Raw genomic sequence first — 12,203 nt, forward strand, 5'->3', positions numbered from 1 at the left:
TAGGGACTTCCTAAATGCGACATGCCCCCCAAAAAAACATTTCAGAAAAATTCACTCTCCAAAATCCCATTGTCGCTCCTTCCCTTCGGAGCCCTCTACTGCGCCCGCCGAACACTTGACATACACATATGAGGTATTTCCTTACTCGAGAGAAATTGGGTTATAACTTTTGGGATGGTTTTTCTCCTTTTACCCCTTGTAAAAATTCAAAAACTGGGTCTAGAAGAACATGCGAGTGTAAAAAATTAAGATTTAGAATTTTCTCCTTCACTTTGCTGCTATTCCTGTGAAACACCTAAAGGGTTAACACACTTACTGAATGTCATTTTGAATAATTTGAGGGGTGCAGTTTTTATAATGGGGTCATTTGTGGTGTATTTCTAATAAGAAAGCCCCTCAAATCCACTTCAAACCTGAACTGGTCCATGAAAAATTCTGATTTTGAAAATGTTGTGAAAAATTGGAAAATTGCTGCTGAACTTTGAAGCCCTCTGATGTCTTCCAAAAGTAAAAACATGTCAATTTTATGATGCAATCATAAAGTAGATATATTGGGGGAGATTTATCAAAACCTGTGTACAGGCAAAGTTGCCCAGTTGCCCATAGCAACCAATCAGATAGCTTCTTTATTTTTCCACAGGCGTTGTTAACAATGAAAGAAGTGAGCTGATTGGTTGCTATGGGCAACTGGGCAACTTTGCCTGTACACAGGTTTTGATAAATCTCCCCCATTGTATTTGTGAACCAAAATATAATTTATTTGCAATGTTTATTTTCCTTACAAGCAGAGAGCTTCAAAGTATCGACAAAATTTTACCACTAACGTAAAGTAGAATGTGTCACGAAAAAACAATCTCGGAATCAGAATGAAAGGTAAAAGCATCCCAGAGTTATTAATGCTTAAAGTGAAAGTGGTCAGATGTGCAAAAAACGCTCTGGTCCTACAGTGAAAATTGACCTGGTCTTGGTCTTTAACCCCTTAAGGACACATGACGTACTGGAACGTCATGTGTCCACTCCCGATCTATAACGCGGGGCCACGGCGTGGCCCCGCGTCATAGCGGTTCGGGCCCGGCCTCTAACAACGGCCGGGACCCGTGGCTAATAGCGCGCGGCATTGATCGCTGTGCCGCGCGCTATTAACCCTTTAGACGCGGCGTTCAAAGTTGAACGCCGCGTCTAAAGTGAAACCGAAAGCATGCCGGCTAGCTCAGTGGGCTGTTCGGGATAGCCGCGGTGAAATCGCGGCATCCCGAACAGCTGACAGGACAGCGGGAGGGCCCCTACCTGCCTCCTCGCTGTCCGATCGCCGAATGACAGCTCAGTGCCTGAGATCCAGGCATGAGCAGTCATGCGGCAGAATCATCGATCACTGGTTTCTTATGAGAAACCAGTGATCAATGTAAAAGATCAGTGTGTGCAGTGTTATAGGTCCCTATGGGACCTATAACACTGCAAAAAAAAAGTGCAAAAAAAAAGTGAATAAACATCATTTAACCCCTTCCCTATTAAAAGTTTGAATCACCCCCCTTTTCCCATAAAAGAAAAAACACAGTGTAAATAAAAATAAAAATAAATGGTATCGCCGCGTGCGGAAATGTCCGAATTATAAAAATATATCGTTAATTACACCGCACGGTCAATGGCGTGCGCGCAAAAAAATTCCAAAGTCCAAAATAGTGCATTTTTGGTCACTTTTTATATCATGAAAAAATGAATAAAAAGCGATCAATAAGTCCTATCAATGCAAAAATGGTACCGTTAAAAACTTCAGATCACGGCGCAAAAAATGAGCCCTCATACCGCCCCATACACGGAAAAATAAAAAAGTTATAGGGGTCAGAAGATGACAATTTTAAACGTATAAATTTTTCTGCATGAAGTTATGATTTTTTCCAGAAGTGCGACAAATTCAAACCTGTATAAGTAGGGTATTATTTTAATCATATGGACCTACAGAATAAAGGTAAGGTGTCATTTTTACCGAAAAATGTACTACATAGAAACGGAAGCCCCCAAAAGTTACAAAATGGCGTTTTTTTTTTCAATTTTGTCTCACAATGATTTTTTTTCCCGTTTCACCGTAGATTTTTGGGCACAATGACTGACGTCATTACAAAGTAGAATTGGTGGTGCAAAAAATAAGCCATCATATGGATTTTTAGGTGCAAAATTGAAAGAGTTATGATTTTTTAAAGGCAAGGAGCAAAAAACGAAAATGCAAAAACGGAAAAAACCCCGGTCCTTAAGGGGTTAAAGGGTTAAAGCGGTACTCCGGTGGAATTTATTTTTTCTTTTAATCAACTGGTGGCAAAAATATTTGTAAATTACTTTTATTAAAAAATCTTAATCCTTCCAATACTTATTAGCTGCTGAATACTACAGAGGAAATTCTTTTCTTTTTGGAACACAGAGCTCTTTGCTGAATCACAAGCACAGTGGTCTCTGCTGACATCTCTGTCCATTTTAAGAACTGTCCAGAGTAGGAGAAAATCCCCATAGCAAACATTTGCTGCTCTGGACAGTTCCTAAAATGGACAGAGATGTCAGCAGAGAGCACTGTGCTCGTGATGTCAGCAGAGAGAACTGTGTTCCAAAAAGAAAATAATTTCCTCTGTAGTATTCAGCAGCTAATAAGTACTGGGAGGATTAAGATTTTTTAATAGAAGTAATTTACAAAACTGTTTAACTTTTGGCACCAGTTGATTAAAAAAAAAAAAAAAAAATCCACCGAAGTACCCCTTTAAAAGTCATTAACTAATTGAATGTTATTAAAAGTTTGCAATATTTTAGGGTTCTGAAGTAACCAGTCAAAATGCTATCATGTAGATAGTGATGACCTTGTTAGGTTAATTTCACACATAGTATTTTGGTCAGAATTTCTAGTCAAAATAAGAAAAAGAGGTGACAAAGAAAAAAAATTATATATACCGTAGATATATATTATATAATAGAAAGATTTTCACCTTTTTCTCTGCTTCCTGGTTGTGGCAAAAAAGAAGAAGAAAAAAAGTCCCAAATACTTTGAGTAACCCAGCCTTACTGTTATGCTTTTGGTATAGCTCTGAGTAGTATTTTTCCTTAGGACACTTTAGACATTTATTTGCGCATTTCGATAATAAATGTAATTACACTTTTTTTTAAAGGTGATAAGGAGAAAATTATAAAGAAAAAACAAAAAACTTCCATTCTTACAGATAGTGGTCCAGGTCCAGGTATAAATTTGTTCAATATGCATCCTAAGTTTTCATAGTTAGTGAATAACTCAAGTGGTACTATTTTAGAGTGCAGAAAAAGCTTTTATTAGTTTTTTTTTGGGGGGAGAGGGTAGATGAAAAGCACTTCCACAATAGTTTTTTGTTTACTTCATTGCTCAGGTTGTTACAATCTCCACAAATGTGAATATCTGGGATATCATATGTGTGTGGTTTTGTTTTTAACTTTTACAATATAAAACCATTTTTTTTTTATAAAAAAAATTCTGTCTACTTGATGCATATACCAAATAAAAGGATTGTCATTTTAATGTGATAAGGAAGAAGATTTACTGATGCCACTCAACTTATAAAACCCCTTTAATGCCAGAGAACCATGAAAACCATAATATAGACCTCAATTCTCACACTGACACATTCAAAACTTAAATATACTAAAACAATTGTTATTCAAAACATTCTTTTTCATTTGCATAGGCCTTATAATCAGACAGGCTTTCTCGTAAGATGGGTCTATGTTACAGATGAATAGCAGTGACATGTATAATATGATAAACCCAATTCATCCCTATAATACATTTTTGGCAAAGTGGTATATTGCTTTAATATCATACAATAAATATATTGTAATTAAAACTTCCAAATGCTAAATCTGTTATAACCAATTATTCTACCAATTCTGTGCTGTTTACTATACTGTTGTACTTTTCTTTAGGAAGAGGGGCATTCAGACCCCTCAGAAACCAAGCCTTAGTGCATAGGGTTAATAGCCAGGATGATTACTTCCTGATGCAGGTAAGAGATTTAAAAAGACGTCTGGCTATCAGGGGTGTTCCGGAAAACATTTTGGACCAAGCCCTTGACAGAGCGATGAAACAAAATACACCCACCCACAAAATTTTTTTTTTAAAAACAGATAAAAACCGCAAAATAGAGACAGAAAGACTCATTGCCAAAGAGAGTAAAACTAACTCCAAAATGTTCTTTAACTATATTAATAGCAAAAAGATCAAAAATGAAAGTGTTGGCCCTTTAAAAAATGACGAGGAAGAAATTATATAAACGGGGATCAGAAAAAAGCAAATATATTAAACAAATTCTTCTCTACTGTATTCACTGAGGAAAATGAAATGCCAGGTGAAATACAGCGAGATAAGGTAAACTCCCCACAGGGGTGTGGAAATTTAAAAAAAAACTACTTGTCCAAGGGACTAAAGCGGAACACAATCTACTTGTCCCTCAAGAAAATCCACTTGTCCTGGTAGATGAAATGATTTCAACCAAAATAGTACGATCCACCCCACTAGACCACCAGGGATGGATATAAGATCCCTTTAGACACTGCTGTCAACTTAGACAGCGGTGATCTAATGGTTTAATAGCGACCACGGTGATCAGAGCATGCCAGGCTATTAGCGGCGGGAGAGCTGTAGCTCCTTTTACACCCGAGGCAAGCCCAGAAAATTCCCCCCCCCCCCCCCGACCCCTATAACTCCAATCTCTCCATATACAGGGATGTATGAGGGTAATCCTATGAACCGTGATCTGTAGTTTTTATCGGAACCATTTATTATCGGAACTTTTATTAGGAAAGGGACTTATTCACATATATACGCACTTTTTAAAATATTGTAATCACTATTTTTCAGTCTTCATAGGGACTTATATATGGAGTCTTTTGATTGGAAACCACTGAACAGCGCTGTGTTACTGAGGGGGGGGGGTGTGTTCTGCTTCTTCAGTTTATGTGGTCCATTTTATTTACTCTAATTTATGTGTCAGAAAATGCTGGAAGTTGCAATTAGTTACAAGATAACTACAACACCCGGCATGCCCTGATACAGCCTATGGTTGTGTGGGTGTTGCAGCATGTTGCACTGTATAGTAGTACAGTTAAGGTTATTGTGTAACATGCTGGGAGTTGTAGTTTTTGTTCGTGTCAGCTGCAGAGCCATAGGCTGAGTCAAGGAATAGTGGGAATTGCAGTTAGTAACTACAACACCCAGCATGCCCTGATGCAGCCTATGGCTCTGCAGCTGACCCAAACCAAAACTACAACTCCCAGCATGTTGCACTTTATAATTCTAGAGTTTAGGTTATGGTGCAACATGCTGGAAGTTGTAGTTTTGGTTCGGGTGTGTTTGCGTGCATTCGTGGGGCTCTTGGTTGTCGGGCGAGTATGAAGGGGTGGGATTCTGGGGATGCAATTTAGTGCGTGTGGCCAGAAACCACTAAAAATAAATTTAAAAAATTAGCACAACTGGCAGCAGCACTTGTCAGTCCGCCCCTGTACAAAAAAAACATGCATACATATATACATACACTGGCCACTGCCCCCTATATTATACATTACATACATACACACACACATCATACATACATACACACACACATCACACACACTCAAACCATACATATACACCATACATATGCACACATCATACATACACCCGCCGCTACCCCCCCATCATACATTACATACACACATCATATATACACAGACATCATACACACATCATATATACACAGACATCATACACACATCACATATACACAGACCTCATATACACATCACATATACACAGACATCATACACACATCACATATACACAGACATACACACATCGACATCATACACACATCATATATACTGACATCATATACACATACACCATACATATGCACACATCATACATACACCCTGATACACCACCCCTAATTATACATTACATACATATACAACCACCCTTCCCACCGCCCGCATGCTTGGCCTCCTCACCTCAGCTTCACCCCCCCCGCTCTACATTACACAAGAAGCAGGGGGAGAGCGAGGACAAACTCAGCTCGGTACACAGCTCCATCCCCTCCCCCACGCACAGCTCCATCCCCCTCCCCCTGCTCTGTCTCCACAGGACATAATCTACCAAGGGGAGGCTGCAAGTTTGCACGGGGAAAACACAGAGCAGGAGGGGGGGGGGAGAGGACGCACTGCACGGGGCTGGGGAGGATTTCTGTGTGAAGGAGGACACACTGCACTGCACGGTGCTGGGGAGGATTTCTGTGTGAAGGAGGACAGACTGCACTGCACGGGGAGGATTTGTGTGTGTGAGGAGGACAGACTGCAGTAAAGAAAAATAAGGGGGAAGTCGGTCTGTCCGTGCTAGCCCAATACAGGGCTAAATCTATGAACAATTCACCTGCCTGGCGCCCAAAACTACCTGTCCTGGGCGTCAGGCGATAGGATTTCCACATCCCTGTCCCCAGTACAGGTCACCTGTCTAACCCAGGAAGAAGTACAGTGCCGCCTACAAAAAATCTAAATAGACAAATCACCAGGTCCAGATGACATTCACCCCCGTGTTCTAAAGGAATTAAGTAGCGTAATAGACAGACCCCTATTTTTAATATTCAGGGACTCTATAGTAACAGGGACTGTTCCCCGGGACTGGCGCATGGCAAATGTGGTACCATTATTTAAAAAGGGATCAAAAGGTGACCCTGGGAATTATAGACCTGTTAGTTTGACCTCCGTTGTATGTAAATTGTTTGAGGGTTTTCTAAGGGATGCAATTCTGGAGTATCTTAATAAAAATTAAGTCCTGTTCTGTTTAATATATTCATTAATGACCTTGTAGAGGGGTTGAATAGTAAAGTAGCAATCTTTGCAGATGATACTAAACTCTGTAAAGTGGTAAACACTATAGAGGACAGTGCACTGTTACAAATGGATCTGGATAGGTTGGAGGTTTGGGCTGGGAAGTGGCAGATGAGGTTCAACACTGATAAATGTAAGGTAATGCACATGGGGAAGAAACATCTGGGCTGGGATTATGTATTAAATGGGAGAACGCTTGGGACAACTGACGTGGTAAAGGACTTGGGAGTCTTAGTTAATAGTAAATTTAGCTGTAGTGACCAGTGTCGGGCAGCTGCTGCCAAGGAAAATAAAATCATGGGGTGCATCAATAGGGGCATAGATGCCCACGACAAGGAAATAATTCTACCACTGTACAAATCACTAGTCAGACCACACATGGAATACTGTGTACAGTACTGGGCACCAGTGTATAAGAAAGATATAGTGGAGCTGGAGAGGGTTCAAAGACGGCAACCAGAGTAATACGGGGAATGGTAGGACTACAGTACCCAGAAAGATTATCAGAATTAGGGTTATTTAGTTTAGAAAAAAGAAGGCTTAGGGGAGACCTAATAACTATGTATAAATATATCAGGGGACTGTACAGTGATCTCTCCCATGATCTATTTATACCCAGGACTGTATCTATAACAAGGGGGCATCCTCTAGAGGAAAGAAGGTTTCTACACCAGCACAGACGGGGGTTCTTTACTGTAAGAGCAGTGAGACTGTGGAATTCTCTGCCTGAGGAGGTGGTCATGGGGAACTCTGTAATAGAGTTCAAAAAGGGGCTGGATGCATTTTTGGAGAGTAATAACATTACAGGTTATGGATTTTAGATCTATAGGGATAGAACATTGATCCAGGGATTTATTCTGACTGCCATATTGGAGTCGGGAAGGGATTTTTACCTCTAGTATGAGGGTTTTTTGCCTTCCTTTGGATCAACTCAGTAGGCATTAGGGATATAAGTTGAACTTGATGGACTGGTCTTTTTTCAACCTTATGAACTATGTTACTATGTGCCACCCTTTTGGGAGGTAGAAAAAATTATGAAAAAAGAGGAGTCTCAGCCCGGTTATTAACGTAAGGATGCTGGTTTTTAATTTTCATTTTGTTTCAGCCCCATGGCGGAAAAAACTAAGAAAATCATACATGACAAGTGGTTCCTGGTTCAGAGCAACGCTAGTCTATCAGATCATGCCAAAGTAAAACCACTTATCTCTTTTAGGAAGTGTAGAAACTTGAGAGATGAACTGGTACAAAGTGCTTTTCATTGCTCTGGGAGAGAAAACTATTGGTTGAATAGAACCCCGTCACCAGGGAACTATAGACATGCAATTGGTATAGCTTTATATGTCAAGACAGAAATGAATCCATCGGAGACAAAGTGTTTCGCTTCAGGGATATAATGTGTTGTCGGACCAGTTACGTAGTTTGCGCTATAGTTTGTATATGTAGGCGGTTCTATATTGGTTGTACCATACAATCAGTTTATGTGCGTTTTAGGAAACACATCCATTCAGTGAAATCTGGTAAGGGTTGTCCAAGACTCATCGCACATGTCAGAAATGAACATCATTGTGATACTAGCCGCCTGTCCTTTCTTGGCTTGGAAAGGGTTACTGCCAAGGAAGGTACAGACAGACATAAAATACTCCTGCAACGGGAAGCCAAGATTATCCTGGAAACTTCTTAGCCTTCTTATTCTTCTTAGTGCTACCTCTATACCAGCATTAGTTAAGGGGTTATCTACCATAAGGTGATTTTATTACATACCTGCCAGACAGTAATGGACATGCATAGTAAGGATCCGTGCTTGTCTTTGGGGTAAATGGCTATGTTGTGAGATTACTATAATGCTGTGGCTAGCTTTTTGTGAACTGACTATTTCCTGTTGGACTTTCCTTCTTCAACAACAAATATCATAGTTCCTTGTTTATAAGTTTGAGGTCATGTTCCTCCCTCCCATAGATCAGCAACCCCAGAAAACCAGAGACAACAGTAATTTTGTATGCTGTTAAAAATTAAATATTGGGGTGAAAATCACTGAAAAATTGGGGGACCACCATCACATACAGGTACAGACACTGTATTATGAACTACACTAACTTTACAGTCACTGTAACAAAGTCAAATAAAAATTATTCCTGTAATACCCCTTTAACTTCCTTGTTATTATGTATATGTATTATAGAATAGTAGAATAACTAAGGGCTTAGCTATTTAAAGGAGAACTCCAGAATATAAAAATTGTCCCCCATACTGCTGGCAGTCAAAAAATAAAGATGTACCTACCTTCCTTAGCTCCCCGGGGGCCTCCGGTAACCGGCTCTGGTCTCTGCCGCGATCCTCTTCCTGGTTGCTGGTGGTCGGCGAGTCATACTGCGCTCAGCCAATCACCGTCCGCAGTGAAGTCCCGACTCGGCCGGCGATAGGCTGAGCAGCAGTGTGACGTTTTCGGCCACGCCAGCAGGTGCCGGTGTAGTATAGAATTTTGCGTCTTGAAGCGTTCTCACACTGCCGCTCAGCCTATCACCGGCCGATTCGGGACTTCACTATGGCCGGTGATTGGCTGAGCACAGTATGACTCGTCGACCAGGAAGAGGATCGTGGCGGAGATCGGAGCGGGTTACCGGAGGCCCCGGGGGAGCAAAGGAAGGTATGTACATCTTTATTTTTTTTCTGCCGGCAGTATGGAGGACAATTTTTATATTCTGGAGTTCTCCTTTAACAATAAGATATTCAATAAACACATTTGTAAATACATACATTTTGTTACCTTTGCATATTATCTGCCTATTTATGATGTTTAGTCTTGTCTAAAAACTGCATACTGGCACATAACCTTAACTCTTGTATTTGTACTGTAAAGCATAGTCATTCTGTTTCCAATGTTAACTTTCCAGTGCCTATTTGACGTTCCCTTGCCGTTTCCCTTTCAACTATTCCAACCAATAAATGACTGCCGAGGATCAAAGAGGTGAAATCTTTCTAAAGATGAGAGTTCCAGAAAGCATTTATATAATGTGTATAAACCCAAAATATGTTACAATATTTACATTGTATGTCTAAATAATGATATAATAAGCCAGTATGTATAAACACTGAGCTTGAGTCATTATCTCATGTATTCATAATTTTATCCAGCAAATGCTAAAACCAGCTACTGGGCGAAGTGTGGAGTTTTTTCAGATTGTACAACATAAATAATATTTGTTTCCATTAACAACTTTTTATGTTGTTTCTTTTTTTTTTTTTTTTTAGTAATTTAACAGTTCTTTAACAACTACTAAGAGAGTCTTATAAATTCTATAAGGTACCTGACTCCTTCTGCCATTAAAGGGTTAAATAACATAATGAATGAACAAAAGTAACTGAGAATAATTCACTTAGGAGGTGAAAGTTAGGAGGTAAAGTTAATAGTTTATCAATATACTCACAATATCTAATACACATAAAGTAATCAAGAAAGCGTCGTTTTTGAATGGACTCTCACTCCCAATTTTGTCAGTAGAGGAGACAACAAATTTGGAAGCATCATGAGATAAGAATAAGGCTGTCCTTAAATTCTTCTCTGGGAATGTTTTCCCTGGAAGCAACGGTTTTCCGTACAAAGCCTTTAGGAAGTTTTGAACGGTGTTCCTACCAATTCTAACAGAGGTTCTTAATAAAGGCTGAAGGGTGGTTTTCCTGCTGTCATCTATGAGAGAGCCGATTATTATTTTAATTTAAAGGAAAACTGTCATATATGTTTTCTCCCGCACTATCCACAGGTACAGATGGATAGTGCGGGAGACACTGAACATTTTGAGTTCTACCTTGCCCGGATGCGCTGGGCTGTTAAAGCAGTTTTTCTGTATATTTAAATTAGCTGCTAACTGGCACAGGTGGAGTTACTGCCTTCATCTGGCACGGTGACGTAACTGCCGCCCGGCCCACAGCACCGCCCGGCTAATTAATATTCATATAATGTCTTACACTCTCCTTCTCATCCCGGCCGATGCTGCGCATGTGCGGGATTTCCTACTATACCCGGAAGCAGTCTTCAGCGCTGCTTCATTAGTCCGGAGCAGCGCTGGAGTAAGGTTGTAGGCATGTTCATGCCTACCATCTATTAGCAATATAATGAAGGAGCGCTGAAGACCGCTTTTGGGTATAGTAGGAGAGTGTAAGACATTATATGAATATTCATTAGCCATGCGGTGCTGCGGGTCGGGCGGCGGTTACGTCAAAGGCCAGATGAAGACAGTAACCCCGCCCATGCCAGTTAGCAGGTAATTTAAATGTACAGAAAAACTGCTATAACGGGCGAACGGTGCAGCGCATCCGGTCAAGGTAGGACTCTAAATGTTCAGCGTCTCCTGCACTATCCATTGGTATCTGTGGATAGTGTGGGAGAAAACATATGACAGTTTTCCTTTAAAAAAATAAACTATTTAAATGTGGAATCGCATCGCTCCATCTCTTTGTCGCCACAGATCTAAAAATATTTTCAAATGGTTTCATCTTTTGACTAAAGGGCTGTTTGGCCATTTTTATTAACTCTTTTTATTAACCATTTTTATAAAATGTTCTTCACTTTTTATTTATTAAATAATTTTTGTCTGTATTTATTAGTGAATAGGGAGAATTCAAAACAAGATTCTCCTCTTTGCGGATTATATAGTCTCGACAAGTTTGATTCCACATATGAACTGAAAATTTATTAGAATAAATTGTGTCTCCTTACATAAGATTAACTAAAAGCAAAGGGAGAGCGCTCCATAGAGTAGTATAGTCTGTGCCAATGTTGCTATAAAGTGCAGATAAGGGATACGCTTACCTCAAATGGTTGTGTACCCCATACACAACCATGGCAAAGCACAGATATATTGGTCATTCTGCAGACTTTCAACTCAACAGGAACAAAGTGTAGTAAGATCGTGCTTCAGGGAGGTGTGAATAATTGTTGCTAGAAATGATCGAATTTCAGAAAAATGTGATTCCGCAGATTCGCCAAATTTTCCGAAAGAGTTTGGTTTGGTCCGAATGTATTGGCGGTGAATTGCTATTAAAAACGGTTATTTTTGGCCTTCGGAGAGGCTCAATAGGGGTGTAGAACACTTTGCCTTGGGAAATAATACTGTTATTCAGTATGACATATTACAGGCATCGCTATTAGAATCACTGCCACAGAGTGTCTGGATGTGGCAGATTTTTTAAAGTAATTTTTATTAAATTTTTATTTATTTGAATTTTTTGATTACCCATTCAGGTGAGCATCGAGCTGGTGGTCCTCTGCCAGGCGAGATACCACCTGTTCCAGCCCCTGCCTCTCAGCACCCCCCTGATTGTGAAAGTGCGAATGT

At 40.0% G+C, this 12,203-nt stretch overlaps 1 long non-coding RNA gene across 1 annotated transcript; it reads left to right on the top strand.

Moving 5' to 3' along the window:
- Positions 1–744: 744 nt before the first annotated feature.
- LOC130267229 (uncharacterized) lies at positions 745–9,961 on the top strand. The gene is made up of 4 exons (XR_008843109.1): positions 745–873; positions 3,931–4,010; positions 8,827–8,933; positions 9,762–9,961. It is a non-coding gene; the product is annotated as an uncharacterized LOC130267229 (long non-coding RNA).
- Positions 9,962–12,203: the final 2,242 nt, after the last annotated feature.

Source organism: Hyla sarda, chromosome 4 (genome assembly GCF_029499605.1).
Source record: "Hyla sarda isolate aHylSar1 chromosome 4, aHylSar1.hap1, whole genome shotgun sequence".
Lineage (NCBI taxonomy): Eukaryota > Metazoa > Chordata > Amphibia > Anura > Hylidae > Hyla > Hyla sarda.